At 38.8% G+C, this 17223-nt stretch overlaps 1 long non-coding RNA gene across 1 annotated transcript in view; it reads left to right on the forward strand.

The window, feature by feature from the left end:
- Positions 1-17223, forward strand: part of LOC109023521 (uncharacterized) — a 57835-nt gene that overhangs the window by 10553 nt on the left and 30059 nt on the right. Inside the window, exon 2 of the long non-coding RNA XR_002002950.3 lies at positions 11376-11536. This is a non-coding gene — a long non-coding RNA (uncharacterized lncRNA). The remainder of the gene's footprint in view (positions 1-11375; positions 11537-17223) is intronic.

Consider the following 17223-nt stretch of genomic DNA (forward strand, 5'->3'; position numbering starts at 1 on the left):
ACTGACCGAATTTCAATATTCTTGTATCTCAGGGAATAGAAGGCCCAAAGAGATGGAGAGAGATGAGGGAAGGGTCGGTTAGTGGAGCAGTCAGAGCACACACGTTTATAGATTACGTTCACATATGGGCATGTGTGGGCATAGCTCATGGTGCCCCAAAACAATTGTAATAGTAACATCGAAGGTGATGGATCGTGGATCACCATAACATATGCTAATAATGAAAACATTTGAAATAATTATGCAAATTACCAAAATGTAATATAGAGACACGAAGTGGGCACATGCTGTTGGAAATACGACACCACTAGACTTGCTTGATGCAGGGTTGCCGCAAACCTTCAATTTGTATTAAGCACAGAGTCTACAAAGTGCAATAAAATAAGGTGTGCATGTAACACCCATATGCACTTAGCTTCCTTCCCTTGAGGACTAGAAACACCTCAAGGATTTAGCCTTGTCTGCTGCCAGGTAAATGAGAGATGACTCCTCAGAGCCATCGTCAAGCATTGTCATTATGTAGGAAATAAATAGGCCCTGATTATAATGGTCAACATAAAGACCTTTATGATTAGTTGAATCTTAAATGGCAATTACTAATTGCAGTGCCTTTTTCAAACATGTTTTTCTCTGGGTGCAGTAAATACATTGTGGAAGGCAGTCCCCTGGTATCTAGCAATTTTAACGAGGCAGTAAGAGTGGGCTCCTCAGTTAGGGAGGCCAGGACTTCTGTGCACCCTTTTTTTTTCCTTAGAAACCCAGGTTTTGCCTGAGCTCTACAGTTCAGTCATGGTCAGGGCCAAGTCTAGGTAGAAGGTGGGGTTTGTTGGAGGATAAAGATCATGTTGAGACATTAATGTCTGGGAATTTCCAGAGATTTTGATCAGTCCTTTTGAGTAAAATTACTTATAGATGACACAATCATCAAATAAGACTAAGGAGATCAATACTGTTATTTATAAACAAATCGTGAACAGAACAAAATAAAAGCTGTCTTCTTAAGAACATATAGATTTTCTCCAAATTTGGTGCGATAACTCAAACAATTTCTGAGACTTGAAACTGTCTTCAGGGCCCCTTGTTAGTACGTAAGAAAATCCTAATTACTTGAAAAATCACACCTAATTTTTTTAGTGTAAGTTGTGCCAGCTTCGTTATCCAATTACTTTTTATTATTGGATTCTGAAAATATATATTTTAATGAGTCTGATTTAAAAGAAGGAGACAAAGTGATTTGCCCCTGTATCATGTAGAATTTCTCGCCAGCTCTGAGCTGGGATTCAGGTTCTCCAACTTACAAGTTGAGAGGTTTTCTTGAGTTGACCACTAAATTAGCCAGTGACTTTCGGTTATTTACAAAATCAAATTCCCCTTCAAATAATGAGTTTGCCTTTACTGAGGATATTTATAAACATGTTTGCCAGCTCCAGAAAGAACAGCGGATGAGTTCCTAAAATGTTCTATGCAGAGGCAGCATGCTGTAATATGTACATGACCTTCCAAATGGTACTCAAGAGGGGCTGCTTTGAAGTGTGTGGTTACGCACACCATCAAGCTTTATACATGTTGATGAGATGGGGCGGGAGTCCATGCAGGCTTTTTTGATGAATGGACAGATCATACAGGTAGGTTTACCTTTCATTCAAAGTGTGTTTTCTAAGAATAGTATTACTAACAATATCACCACCTTATGTTTGCTTCATACCTTAGTATCTTAGCATTTCCAGAGCACTTTTTTTCCCCTGGAAAAACTTATTTAATTATTGATGTGTTATTTCTATAAGAATATCTTATTTTATTTAGAAGATCTTGGAACTATGTTCTAAAGTATGATACATAATTGATATTTATCATTTAGTACAGTCTTTAAAACTTCAAGAAACCTGTATGAGAAAAATAAATTACCTAAAGCAAAAAGTTTAGATACCTGTGTGCTAAATGTAACAGATATTTAATAGGTTTAATCTATGCGAAGAAGACAGGTTTTGTTTGTTTGTTTCTCCGTCTCTTCCATATAATTTTATACATCTTGCCAACTACTGGAGAAATAAATACTCAAGCTACCCTTCTAGTTAAATGCATAAACTGCAAGAACTACTGCAATCTCTCTGAGGGTCATTCAATGCCTATTAATCCAGAGCACTTTTTAAAGCACTAATATCGTGTCTAATCTCCCTAACAGTGCTTGGGTATGAAACATAGGTCATCATCAAACTGGACACTGGTGCCCAGTTATCTATCTGCAGCCCAGAACTCTGCCGAGCTCCACGTGATTGCCCCACAGATGCCTAGAAGCCAAAATATTGATAACAGGACTCATTATTTTCTTCCACAATTCTCTCCTATTCTGTCATTCCCCAGATCCGTTCTCTGCCATTCTCAGCCCTGCTCTGTGTCCTGGGAGGCTGACCTTTACAGACTGCAACTTTGGGTTTGCGTTTGAGTTTGGCTAAGTGGAAGTCCTGGCAGAAGATTGACAGGTGGAAGAGGTGCAAGATCAGGCATTTACTCCTCCCTGTTTCTTGAAGTTCTGGCTCCATCTCTTTGTGATTAGTTTCAGTTTCTTCCATGGGCCCCAGGTCTCACAGCATTCAGGTAATTCTATTTCTTTCCCTTGTCCCTGTGAACCTTCGGGTAGTAAAAGCTTCCTACTGTTGCTAGACATTGGGTATCTCAGTATTCTTTGTTGGTTCCCTTAAACCTGCCCACGCATCTATAGAAAGTTCCTTGATTGAAAAGTTTCTTCAAAAATCACAGCTGAGTGAGTCATGTGTTCCCTGCTGGAACTCTAACTGATATACACCCATCCTTATTTAGTTTATTTTTATGCCAGCCTGATTGCACAAAATATAACCTAATTGCTCAAGCTAGAAATCTGGAGGTCCACTCCTACTTCCTCACCCATATATGAAGTCTTTATGACCTGTTTATCCCCTAAATATCTCTAAAAGCATTCTTATTGCTCTCTTCTCTTATAACTTATTTGTCCCAAGCCTTTCAAAATAGCCTCCCTATTTATCTTCTAAACTTCCTTCATACTGCTAATGGAATGTTCTTTCTATAATGAAATCTGGCCAACTTATTTGCATTTCATCGGTGGTTCCTACAGCCTTCTGGAAAGGTCAGATTCATTAGCAAGCCAATAAAGAAAGTTGCTGAAGATCTGGCCTGTACCTATCTTTCCAGCCTAATTACCTGTCCTCTTGCCACATACTCCTTACATTCCAGCCATAGGGGTCTTTTTGCAGTTCCCCAAAACACATGCTATTCCCTCTGCAAGGAATGCCCCTTCCTCACCTTTCCCATGGGCTGGCTCCGGTTCATTGACCTCAAGCCTCCTCTCCTGCTGTAGCCTCAGAAGGGAGCTATGGCATGAATGAGGGCAACTGTGGACAAAATGGTGCTGCAGATAGGTTGTCCCTGCTCTCACAAGTTCCAGACCAGTTCTTGTCAGGGGAATTTGTGCAGAAATCTTAGCAGGAACTAAGCACCTCTGTGGCACTCTCAAATCCAACTGCCTGTCTTCATCTCTGTCACTGCCCTCATTCAGGTCACTTATCCTTTCTTCCCTGAATAATTCATTTGCCTCCCCAGAGGCCTCCCTGCTCCCATTGTCACTCCTGTGCACCCTTTGTGCTTCAGAGTGATTGTCCTGCATTGAAAGTCCGGTCCTTCCTCTCCTATTTATGGTTCACCATTAATATAAAACTTTCCATGTCTTTAGCAGTTTGGCCTTACATAAACTGGCTCTTGTTTATCTCTTCAGTTTCATCTTTTACAGCTCCTCCTTGAGCACCTAAGTTTCAGTCATACTGAACTAGCCACAGTCTCCCAAATTCACACTTGTCGTATGCCTCAGGGCACCACATGTGCTGTGCCCTCTGCCTAGGAAGCCTATTCTTTAGCCTTCTCCTAACCCCTACTTTTTCCTCCAGACTCAGGCCAGCTAGCTATCTAGGGAGACTCCCCTTGCTCCCACCCCACCACATCCCTGCGTATTTGTGTCAGGTGCTCCTTCCAGCATGTAATTTTCCGTGCCATATAATAAACGTCCTCACCAATAGACTATAAGCTTATCCAGAGCAGGAATTGCTTTTGTTTTGTTCCGTTCTGCTTTGGTTTTACTTTTATCCCCTTCAGTACCTAGCATAGGCCCTGCATGTAATAGGCACTCAAATATTTGCTAAGTGAAGCTTTATGAATAAAGCAGCTGTAGATTGCCAGTCCAGGAGTGAGAGATTTCATGTCCCGGTTTTTCCATGGCCAGCAGAATCCATTCATTAACCCTCCCCTCAGGCACAGCCTTCTGCAGAAATCCTTTCTGACCCTTCCTCTTCTTCTTCAGGCTTGGTGCCCCTTATGGGGGCACATGTTATTGTTTTGAATTTTTTATTTGTATAGACTTAGGTACAAGTGCAGTTGTGTTACATGGATATATTGCATAGTGAAGTGTGGGTTTTCAGTGTAACCAGCACCCAAACAGTAAACACTGTACCCAATGGGTAGTATTTCATCATTCACCTTCACCCCCCTACTACTCTCCCATTTTTTGGAGTCTACAATATCTGCTCTTCTACTCTGTATGTCCATGGGAGGGCACTTGTTTTTGAAGAGGTAATGTAATGGAATCATGAAAGATTTGGGCCTAAATTCTGCTCAGCTACTTGTTTCTAGCTGTACAACTCAAGTTAAATTACTTAACTTTTCTGGGCATTGGCATCCTCCACTAAAAGGCCAGTAGTATCACTGGGTTTCTGGGAGCATCACATGACATATTTCCCGGCACACTGTAAGTGCTCAATAAATGTTGGTCTCCGTTCCTCCTTTGTGCTCCCTCGGCACCCTGGTCGTATCCCATCAGCTCCGTGGTCTGCCTCCCTCCTTGAACTTGAAGTCTAGAAGTGTGTGTTCTAGCTCTCTTTCCACAGGACCCATGGGAAATGCTCAATGATTGTTTGTGGACTGAATAAAATTTCCCATTTTACTTGTGATCAACCTGAGGCTTAGAGAGATTAAATGACCTGCTCCAATCATGCAGCAAGAAAACGGTTAAGCCAAGAACCATGACACAAATCTAATGCTTCAGCCAATACTTGTTTCATACAGTATTAAACCATGAGATGAATGTATAGTGTAAACCTATATCCATGCAATAGGATCTGTGCACGTGTACACAGGTATGGCCCCACAAGAGATATCAAGTACTAGACACAGTCTCACTTGCCCACATAGAAGAAATGGATTCAGCGTTTATCTCTATCAGCACTATCCTGCCCCACCACATACCTCAGCTTTCTGGTTCTACCATCTTCCTAAAATAACTACAGTACAATATAATTTGTTGAACAGATAGAGTTTATATTACGGTAGCTATATAAACAGTGTTCACAACTTAGCAGTGTTATATTCCGTAATTCTTTTCTTTCCTGTGCAAAATTCTGTTCTCCCTGGTATGAAAATTTCTGTTTGTGTGTATGCTTGGTTTTCTAAGGACTTATCACTACTTCAAACCCCAAATTTTCCTCTGTTGCCTCAATCACCTCTCAAAATATTTGAACACATCATGTTGTACCAGTTACATGTTCATGGAGAAAGATCTTTTGCAACATTCCGACTTCTTCAAACTGGCCTGATTGAGTTTCTGTGTAATTTATTTTTTCTTGATATTCTCTCTTGTTTCGGTGAAGCACTTCCTCTGGTAGCTTTTTGAGAAAGAGTCCATGGGAGGAACATTTTAAAGACCTCTCACATCTGCAAGTGAATTCAATCTACTGTTACATAATCATTTCCGTCAGAATTTTAAAGTCGTTCCTCCACTGTCTTCTAACTTCCAATGTTACATCTGAAAACAAAGTCTTTCTGATTTTTGAAGTAGTGTACGCAACTTTTTCTTTTAAAGCTTTTGAGATCTTTTCTTTGACCTCAGTATTCTAAAAATCTCACCATAGTATGCTTTGCTTGGTGTGAATCTTTGCTTCATCTACTGTGCTAGATACGAAGGGGGCCCTTTAATTAAACAATCACCACCACCACCACCACAACAACAAAACTGATGCCCGTCCGTTCCAGGAAAAGTTGTTGAATTGTTTGTTGCTGATTTACTTCTAACCAACACCTCCATTTACTCTGTTCTTTCCTTCTGGAAGGTATCACTTGATTCTTGGTCCTCCTGGTCTTATCCTCTAATTTTTATCTTCCTTTAATCCTCCATCTCTACGTTCTGCTTTCTGAGAGATTTCCTCAGCTTTTTCTTGCGTTTCATTTGTTGCATTTTTAAAATATCTATGGTCACATTTTTAATTTCTGAGAGTTTGTTTGCATTGTCTTTTCTCGTTCTCAGGATAATAATGATAATATTTGATGTTCTCATCTCCTTTTATAGTCTGTCTTTCCTCTAAACTTTTTAAAATGTTTATTTTGATCTCTGTATTTCACATTAGAGGCTCTTCTTTTCAGATATCTGCTGACTTTTGGTTGTCAACTCATGTTTAGTAATGAATAAAGCACTAAGAATTTGATAGGAAATCTGAGAGCACAAGACGGACCTACAAACTATGGGCAATATAGGGCTATGGTTCTCGACAGCAGGCAAGACACTGGTGATTGTCACAACTCTGGCAGATAGTACTGGCATCTGGTGGGTAGAGGCCAGGCATGCTGCTAAATATTTTACAATACACAGGACAGCTCTCATAACAAAGAGTGATGCTGCCCAAAAGGTCACTAGATTTTGTTGAGAAACCCAAGTGTAGAATATCACAATGGGTCATTGAGTTAAGTCACCCCTGATACTAATATTTTTTATCTTTCTCCTGGGCTGATTAGATTTTGCAGGCAAGAACCTGCCAGTCTTCTGCCTAGAGGCTACAACCTTGGCTCCCACCATTCTAGAAGCCCGGAGGAAGAAATGGGCTGGTGGTTTCAATAGTCCGTATATAAAAGTCACTTAATCACTCTGTTACAATACTGTCTCCTCACCGTCAACTCTGGCCAGTGTTTTCCCAGTCCAGAAGCCCTCTCCAGAGGCTAAACATCTAGTTTTCTATTGTGGTGGAGGAAAGGCAATTAATTGTCTACATGGAGTGGTGAAGGGGATATAGAACTTGAATTTCTTCCTCAACAGACTTTCAAACAACCCTCCTGTTTTTAGTTACATCCTTACCTCCTCTTCAGCCCCAGTTCCTGAACCTTTGGGACTGGCAGATTTCTGTTGTATAAAACAGACTGTAGCTCAGCTTTTTCTACAGCTGCCTGCTAAGTCATTATCACTCATCTATCTGCCTTCCAGCTTTCTATTTTGTTTGCTCTTATAGATTTATGGCTTCTTAAAAAAATGTATTTGCTACCATAATAGTGAGGTTTCTGAAGGGAATGAGAGCAAATGCATGTGCTCTCTTCTCCGTCTGTTATATGGAGGTCCCACAATTTTATTTTTCATGTTGAGCATTTACTGGTGTTTTCCAAAAAGGCAATCCTAAATACAATAAGCCCATCATCAAATGGAAACAATGCATCTATACTGAACACCTGCCACATACAGGGTGAAATGTCTGCATTCTGTTGAATCTCTCGTGGCCAGTTTGGAGGTGCATGTTACCAGATGGATTTTGATGTCAGGAATGATTTGGTTGCTTTTTTTCTCTTAAAGAAATCTACTGATTACAAATATCAGAGGTTAATTTGGAGCTCCTATCAGCTGCAGGATTCAGTGTAATAGGAGCAGAGAAAAAACTGTTTTAACAAAAACCCAAGAGAAAATAAGAATCCAAACACAATCTGCTAAAAATAAAATAGCAGTGTGGACTAATTGACTCATAGAGTTCTGTGTGAAGAGAATTCAGATTTCTCCAGCTGACCAGCTCCCTGAGCAGCTGGAAAAATGACTTTAGCTCAATGTCACTGGCTGTGATCTCTCCTTAGAAATTTGATTTTCACTGTGGTCCTTTGAAAGCTGGTGATTCTGGAGGAGACCTGGATTACACTCTGGATTTCCATCCCATGAGCAGATGCTGCTTGCAATGCCAACTGAAGCATCAACTCATGTTAAAAAAAAAAAAAATCTGCTTTGAAAGCAGAGAGGGGATGTAGCCATACTTCCCAGGTACAGTGGGTGCCAGCTAAGATTCTTTCGCACTCCAGCTTCAAGTCTTACATGAAGGCAGATACTACATTCCACCACTGGGAAGGAGAGAAAGCAGGATTAAAGGCACATTTGCATTGAAGTAGTGCAAATAAATGCAACCCAGAGCAGCTGAAACCTGAGCCCAGAACGATGTGACTCCTCTATTTGAACTTCTAAGGGGACTACTTTTATGGTGCCATGGCAACAGCATCACCTTCCATGGTTCTCTTGAAGAAAATTTTGCAGAAACATAATCAGAATATACGAGTATTTGGTACTGATTTGATGAGCCAGTGATCAAAGTATTCATTTCTTATCACATTTTGTTGTGCAGCTTTTAACTTCTAAGAAATTATCCAAATAATATTCAGCATAGAAAAATTAGAATATGCACATAAATAAGGAAAACTACCATTAGTCTCTCTACTCAGATATAAGCACTGCCTTGCAGTTATTTTCCTATGCCTATATACCCAACTATATGCAAGAGGGAGGGTAAACTAAAGATTCTTTTTTGAGACAAAGAAGGAAAGGGTTTTCTACTCATAGACCTTCACTGAAATAATTACACAGAGCTGTCAGTCAAGAAAATAATTAAAGCCAGAGTGGGATGTGAGGAAAAAAAATTATGAGGAAAGAAAGGTAAACTTCTTTCAAAAAGAATCTATTGTACGTATCTAATGTGAGTGAAGTGAGAATAAATACAAGACTATCATAACAGAAAGAGCAGAGAAGTTAACTTTAGATTGTGTTGAGTTAAACATATATTAAGTGCTTAAGAGCACGCACTAGAAGAATAGAAATAGAATGTACAACTTTCGTGCTAGTTGAGAATGAAAATGGGGGATGAGAAGAATAAAGAAAACAATTCAGTGGAAGTGAGAACATTAGTCTTCTTGAGCTGCCATAATAAAATACCATGACTGGTGGCTTCTGCAACAGACATTTATTTCTCACCACCCATAAGGTGACTCTCCCCCTAAACCCAATGTCATTGACAAAAGCAACACCTACCAAAGAGGAGGGATAAGGACGTGGCTGAGATTCACTCAGTACTTAAATCCCATTAAAGCAAAGATCAGACTAGAAAAGCAGAGCACAGACAGAGAGCCTGATCCTCGGAAAAGAAGAGGTCTACAGTTCATTCGACTTCAGTGTTTAAGAATGAAGGGTCAGCGGTTTTCAGTCCTTCAACAAATAGCAATCCAGTACCTGCTAGGGAGGAAGATGAGAATTTCAGGACCAAATTATTCATTCAAAAGACGTAAAGAAAATACAGAATAGACAGCACTTAGATCTACTATAAAAGAACCTCAGGGATGTCATTTTTAAATGCTTTAAAAAGGGATCCACAAATCCAGAGGTATTATATATGTGAAATTTTCACTGACTAGAAACAAAAGTTTGTGTTGGATGAACTACTCCCTAAAAAGCCCATCTCCTCAGCTCATGGGAATGTTGCTATTTGTGCTGAGTGAAAGGGCATTTCCACTACTCCAACTGCAAAAGCTGTATTTCTTTCAATATTAAGGTTAATGAGGGCTGGGCTCTGTAATCTACATGAGTAGGTTAATTCTCATGTGTCCTAGATAGTTGAGAGAAAAAGAGATTTAGAACTTCAGCTGAAGGGGAATGCACAGACCGCCATGCCGGAAATGAAGGCGTGCAAAGGAAGCGAGGAAAATCACTCCGTACAGGGGTCGCTCCACCTCAGCTTCTCCACCTGTGGAGGAGGCATGCCCAACTGAGCCCTCCCTCCCCAAGGCATGAAAGAGACATGCCAGTTCACACGCTTCAAACACTTTTGCAGAAAAGCAGTTATAGATATCATTCAAGATTTGATGATATTATAGTAAGAGAAATATTTTATCAAAATTAACAGAGCTGCCATGACATTGGCTGGAAGAACACAAGCATCTTGAGTGTGTTTTCAGAAGTGGGATGTGCTTTGAGTTGATCTCCTGCCCCGTTATCAAGAGTGTGATTTGCAAGATGCCGTTAGAAACATCTTTATCCTACTAAGTTGAAAGATCAAAGTTTTGAAACGTTACAATTAAATGAGACTATTTCAACATGTTTGTTTAAAATGATGACACATTGTGCCCAAAGGTAAAAGAGTGTGACCCCTGTCATGACATCCTTTCTCATTCAAGGCTGTTTTTGACACTGTTGTGATGACAAAGGTGAGGGCAAAGAAGGCAGACATAAGAGGTTCCTGTGTGTTAACCCTCACAATAAAGTCTTCACTGTTCCCTTCAAATATATAGGTGCCTTCATTGTAAAAATCAAAGCTGATAAACAGAATGATTTTGGATTCATTCACTCTGGCACTGCCTGGCTCTGTGCTAGACACTTTGTGCTAGAAAACCATGGTGTGAAGAAAAAGGCCAGTAGTAGAGACAAAAACAAACTAGATAAGCAATCAAATAGCTTGAATTATGGTTAATATGAAATGCCAGAGCAGACGAGACTCATCTACAGTGATAGAGGATTGTCTGGGGTTAAGGTACAGAAGATTGAATTTGGAGGATCAGGAGGAAATATGGGGGTGATTTACAATGTACTATATTTTGATTCGGATGAAAGTTATATATATTTGTCAAAACTAATTGAATTGCATACTTATAATGAACGCGTTTTATTGTGTATAAATTACACCTCGATAAAGTGTAAACACTCACAGAAAATTATGTGACACATGCTATGAAGGAGACAAACCCAGATAACATAGTGGGGTGGAGTTGAGGTCAACTTAGATGAGGTGTCTCGAGAAGTCTTTTCTGGCAAGTAAGATTCTCTGTTGGAAGGAGTATTAAATAAAATTTATGGGACAGTGTTGTTTCGGACTGAACTTCTGCACTAGGCCCCAAGATACCAGCCCAAACCAGAATGGAGTGAGTCACTTGTGCTGGGTGCTACGTAAGCACTGAACTTACAAACAGGCCTGTTTTTCAAGAAAACAGGAGATTCACAGCAAGCAGTCCAAAGGGGTCCAGTCAACCTCAGCTGGCATGATAAGAAAGTCTCCTCTGCTTTAACCCCATAAAGAAAGTAGCTTTGAAATGACTGATCTGTGTGTTATTCCTTGTTTCTGCTTTCTTCAGCCTTTTCTGCCTATAAAGCTCACCTCCTCTGCTCAGCTCATCAAAGCACCTTTAAATTTCATAGATAGGGTGCTGCCTGATTCATGAATTACTAATAAAAGCCAATTCTATCACTAAACTCAATTTGTTAAAATTTTGTCTTTTGACAGGAAGAAAGAGCTCAATGCGGAATCACATAGTCAAAGGCTCTGATTATTTTCCTTGCAATTGAAGACAAAAGCCGCCATGTTTATTAAAATGAAAGTCGTATTTTTACTCTTCCCTGGAAAGAAGTATGTGCAACCAGACCATCCCACCAAAGTCCTTCTAGGTAGGGGGACAGGAGAGTATTAGCTAAAGAATACAAAGTTTTTTTGGGGGGTTGATAAAAATGTTCTAAAATTGACTGTGCTAATGGTTGGTTACATTTATCTGTGAATATACCAAAAACAATTGAATTGTATGCTCTAAATGAGTGAATTGTATAGTGTGTAAATTATATTTTAATTTTTTAAAGTTTTAAAGGTAATATAATTCTCTGATGAGCCAGGTTAGGATGTGAACTTTAGCCATGGACTAAAGCAAAGTACACAGGAAAAAAAATCCTTCATTTTGAGTTAGCATCATATATGTTGAAGTAACAAAATGTAACTAGAGAAAATTTAAATATATTTTCTATTTCATTCATATGCCAAAGGAAAATTAAACTCCCCTCCCTCCAAAAAATGGAATAACCTTACCCAGTAAGAGACTTCTATTTTTGATAGCATGGCACTTTGGATACATTGAAGAGCCCTCTCAAGTGAAATAAAAATTCTGGGTAACAGTTTATTATTATTATTATTATTATTATTATTATTTGAGACAGAGTCTCATTCTGTTGCCCAGGTTGGAGTGAAATGGCACGATCTTGGCTCACTGCAACTTCCACCTCCTGGGTTCAAGCATTCACCTGCCTCAGCTTCCCAAGTAGTTGGGATTACAGGCACGCTCACCATGCCTGGCTAATTTTTGGGTTTTGTTTTTGGTTTCGGTTTTGAGACGGAGTCTTGCTCTCTCGCCAGGCTGGAGTGCAGTGGTGCGATCTTGGATCACTGCAACCTCCGCCTCCCAGGTTCAAGTGATTCTCCTGCCTCAGCCTCCCTCGAGCGTAGCTGGGATTATAGGCACATGCCACCACGTCTGGCTAATTTTTGTATTTTTAGTGGAAATGGAGTTTTGCCATATTGGCCAGGCTGGTCTTGAACTCCTGACCTCAAGTGATCTGCCTGCCTCCCAAAGTGCTGGGATTACAGGCATGAGCCACCACACCCGGTCACGTTTATTATTTTAAATGTATTATACAGCTGGCATAAAATAACCTAAGGGCCCTAACAAAAAGTGAAATCTTGGGGAGGTGAATATCTAAAGCTAAGGATAATAGTGAGAATACTCTAGGTCACACAGTGGTAACAAACACAATCTCAGTGATTAATATAACAGCAATTTATTTTTCATTCATGCTTCATCTCTGCAGGGGCCTCTGGTTACTCTAATTCTGTGTGGACCCTGGTTGATGGAAACTTCAATCCAAACTTTGACTACTGAAGTGAATTTTTTTTATTTTTTATTTTATTTATTTATTACTTTTTTTTTTAGGCAAGGTCTCACTCTGTAGTCCAGGATGGAGTGCAGTGGTGTAATCTTGGCTAACTGCAACCTCCACCACACAGGCTCAAGGGATCCTCCCACCTCAGCCTCCTGTAGCTGAGACCACAGGCGTGCCCCACCATGCCTGGCCAATTTTTTTATTTTTTATTTTTGTAGAGGTGAGGCAAGGTCTCACTATGTTGCCCAGGCGAGTCTTGAACTTCTGGACTCAAGTGATCTTCTCAGCTTGGCCTCCCAAAGTACTGGGATTACAGGCATGAGCCACCATGAGCCACCATGCCTGGCCCTGCAATTGATTTTTAAAGTCTTTGTATCATGCTTCACTCTCTTCCAGTTTGGATATATATATATTTTTATTTTTTATATCTTCCTATTAAGATGTATACTTAGAGCAAATACTCACCAAGTTCCTTCTGATGAATACTCCATCCCTACCAAGCTACAGTTTTCTTTTTTAAAAACTAGGATCCTTATATTATATTTCAATGATGGAGCTCCCTTTTATATATTAAAATCAAACCAGTTATTATAACACAATGGAATTGACACTCTAGGGTAATGGATATAAAAGGGAATCTGGCTACTCTTTATTGTAAGAGTTACACAGTTTTAAAATAAGTTCCTTCAATTTCAAAGGAGACTCAAATGGTGTGAAAAGTGCTTTCTAAACTGAGAATTCAGAAAGCCAGTTTAGATTTCCTGAATAGGCCCTGTGGTGTAAGGCCATGGTAATTATTAATGGAACTCTTTAAACCCCGTATCATATAGTCACACTTTCTTGCTTCATAAAACGATTTAGATCAATCTCTACTTTGGAAGACAAAGAAGAATCTGGCTCTACATTCTTGGCCTTTAGAGTTTGTGCTACCTAAATTGTCTATTTGCTCTTGGACTACATTGTTCCGTAAGGATCTCCACTAAGTAAACCATTCTGGACATAAATGCTGGAATTCCCCTTCTTTAAACTTCATTCCAGTGGGCCACTTCTCTTCTCAGGAAATGGCATCAATTCCTGAGTAAAAGCACATATCCTCTCATATCAAATCCAAATTTCCACACTTGTCTTTCAAATTCTTGCACATCACACACACACACACATACCCACGTGTAGGTACAATGTATAATATATAATATATATACAGTATATCAATATATTTAAATATAGTCATATTAATATGATTATAGAGTATTGTTTTATTTATATAAATTTATAAGTATATACATTTTGCATGTAAATATAAACATAAATTATTTATATAATTTTATGTATATAAAAATTTTACTATATTTTTAAACATTATTTTTATCTGTTCTCTACTTTCTAAATGAAATTTCATTTCTGAATTCTAACAATCTATATTACTTTTTAAAAATATAATGTCAACTTTTATTTCAGATTCAGGGGATACATATGCAGGTTTGTTACTTTGGTATATTGTGTGGTGCTGAGATTTGGGGTACAATTAATCCTGTCACTCAGGTTGTGAACATAGTACCTGATTGTTTTTCATATGATCCCTCCTCTCTCCCTCCCTCTCCCTTCTAGTACTTCCCAGTGTCCTTTGTTGCCATCCTATGTCTATGAGCACACAATGTCGTTGAGAACATGCAGTATTTGATTTTCTGTTCCTGTGTTAATTCACTTAGGATAATGGTCTCCAGCTGCATCTATGTTGCTGCAAAGGACATTATCTCATTCTTTTTTATGGATGAGTAGTATTCCATGATTTATATGTGCCACATTTTCTTTATCAAATCTGTCATTAATGGACATCTGGTTTGATTCCATGTCTTTGCTATTGTGAATAGTTCCGTGATGAACATATGCATGCATGTGTCCTTTTGGTAGAATGATTTATTTTCTTCTGGATATATACCCAGTAATAAGATTGGTAGATCAAATGGTAGTTCTGTTTTAAGTTCTTTCCACAGTGACTGAACTAATATACATTCCCACCAGCAGTGTACAAGTGCTCCCTTTTCTCTGAAGCCCCACCAGCGTGTGTAACTTTTGACTTTTTACTAATAGCCATTCTGACTGGTGTGAAATGGTATCTCATTATGGTTTTGATTTGTATTTCTCTGATGATTAGTGATGTTGAGCATTTTTTCATATGTTTGTTGGCTGCTTGTGTGCCTTCTTTTGAGAAGCGTCTGTTCGTGTCTTTTGCCCATTTTTAATAGGGTTATTTGTCTTTTACTTCTTCAATTGTCTAAGTTCCTTCTATATTCTGGATATTAGAATATAGATGTTGGATGCATAGTTTGAGAATATTTTCTCCTATCTGGTAGGTTGTCTGTTTACTCTGTTGATAGTTTCTTTTGCTGTGCAGAAACTCTTTAATGTGATTAGGTCCTACTCATCATTTTTGTTTTTGTTGCTATTGCTTTTGAGGACTTAGTCATAAATTATTTCCCTAGGCCAATGTCCAGAATGATGTTTCCTAGGTTTTCCTCTAGGATATTTATATTTTGAGGTCCTACATTTAAATCCTTAAATCTTTAATCTATCTTGAGTTAATTTTTATATATGGTGAAAGGTATGGGTCCAATTTTATTCTTCTGCATATGACTAGCCAGCTATCCCAGCACCATTTATTGAATAGGGAGTCCTTTTCCTATTGCTTATTTTAGTCAACTTTGTCAAAGATCAGGTGGCTGTAGGTGTACAGCTTTATTTATGGGTTCTCCATTGTGTTCCATTGCCCTATGTGTCTGTTTTCTTTTTTTTTTTTTTTCCAGTACCATGCTGTTTTGGTTACTGTAGACTTATACTATAATTTGAAGTCCAGTAATGTGATGCCTCCAGCTTTGTTCTTTTTGTTTAGGATTGCTTTGGTTGTTCAGGATCTTTTTTGGTTCCACATGAATTTTAGAATAGTGTTTTCTCTTTCTGTGAAAAAATGGCATTGGTGATTTGATAGGAATAGCATTGAATCTGTAGATTGCTTTGGGTAGTATGATAACAATATTGATTCTTCCAATCCATGAGCATGGAATGTTTTCCATTTGTTTGTGTAATCTGTGATTTCTTTCAGTAGTGTTTTGTAGTTCTCCTTTTAGAAAACTTTCTTCTCCTTGGTTAGATGTATTTCTAGGTATTTTAAATTTTTGTGACCATTGTACATGGGATTGTATTCTTGATTTGGCTCTTGGCCTGGCTGTTATTGGTGTGTAGAAATGATACTGATTTTTGTACATTGAGTTTATATCCTGAAACTTTACTGAAGTTGTTTATCAGTTCCATGAGCCTTTTGGTGGAGTCTTCAGGGTTTTTGAGGTATAGAATCATATCAGCTATGAAGAGAGATCTTTTAGCTTCTTCTTTTCCTATTTGGATGTCTTTTATTTCTTTCTGTTGCCTGATTGCTCTGGCTAGGGCTTCCAGTACTATGTTGAATAATAGGAGTTGTGAAAGTAGGCATCCTTGTCTTGTTCTAGTTCTCAAGGGGAATGCTTTCAGTTTTTGCCCATTCAGTGTGACATTGGCTGTGGGTTTGTCCTTGATGGCTCTTAGTATTTTGAGGTGTGTTCCTTCAGTGCCTAGTCTCTGGAGGATTTTTAGTCATGAAGGGATGTTATATTTTACTGAAAGCTTTTTTTGCATATATTGAGATGATCATATGATTTTTTATTTTAATTCTGTGTATGTAGTGAATCACATTTATTGATTTGCCTATGTTGAACCAACTTTGCATCCCAAGAATGGAGCCTACTTGATCATGGTGAATTAACTTTTTGATGTGCTGTTGGATTTGGTAGTATTTTGCTGAGGATTTTTGCATCTATGTTTAGTGGGGATACTGGCTTGTAGTTTTATTTTTTCATGTGTCTTTGCCAGATTTTGGTATCAGGGTGGTGCTTGCTTCATAGAATGAGTTAGGGACGAGTCCTTCTTCCTCCATTTTTGGGAATAGTTTCAGTCTGATCTGGTAGAATTTGGCCACAGCTTGCTAAACTCCCTTATAGTAAGAGCTATCAGACCCCCTCCTAACTCTGATTTACAACCCAGATCACTACAACTCTGACTGGGCAGAGGACCAGCCTTATAAACATTCTCTTCAACTGAAGACCATAAGCCAGTTTCGGCCGGTATATAAAGGTTATATGCAAACTCTCTTTGTGTCCTATAGTTCACTTTTGGTGTAAATAGCCAAATTTCACTTCACTTTAATGCTAAAACCCTGCCCCAAAGTGAACATGGGATGTATGTTACATATATGTTTACCGATTGTGCATATCTTGGCTCCTTCATAAATATAGATAGCTTCCCCACACACCTGCTAAATATGTATGACATGGTTGTGTAATATGGACTGTGTGAGTCATAAAACCCAACCTGCCCTTTCCTTCCTCGAAGACAGAGTA

This window comes from Gorilla gorilla, chromosome 16 (genome assembly GCF_029281585.2).
Source record: "Gorilla gorilla gorilla isolate KB3781 chromosome 16, NHGRI_mGorGor1-v2.1_pri, whole genome shotgun sequence".
Lineage (NCBI taxonomy): Eukaryota > Metazoa > Chordata > Mammalia > Primates > Hominidae > Gorilla > Gorilla gorilla.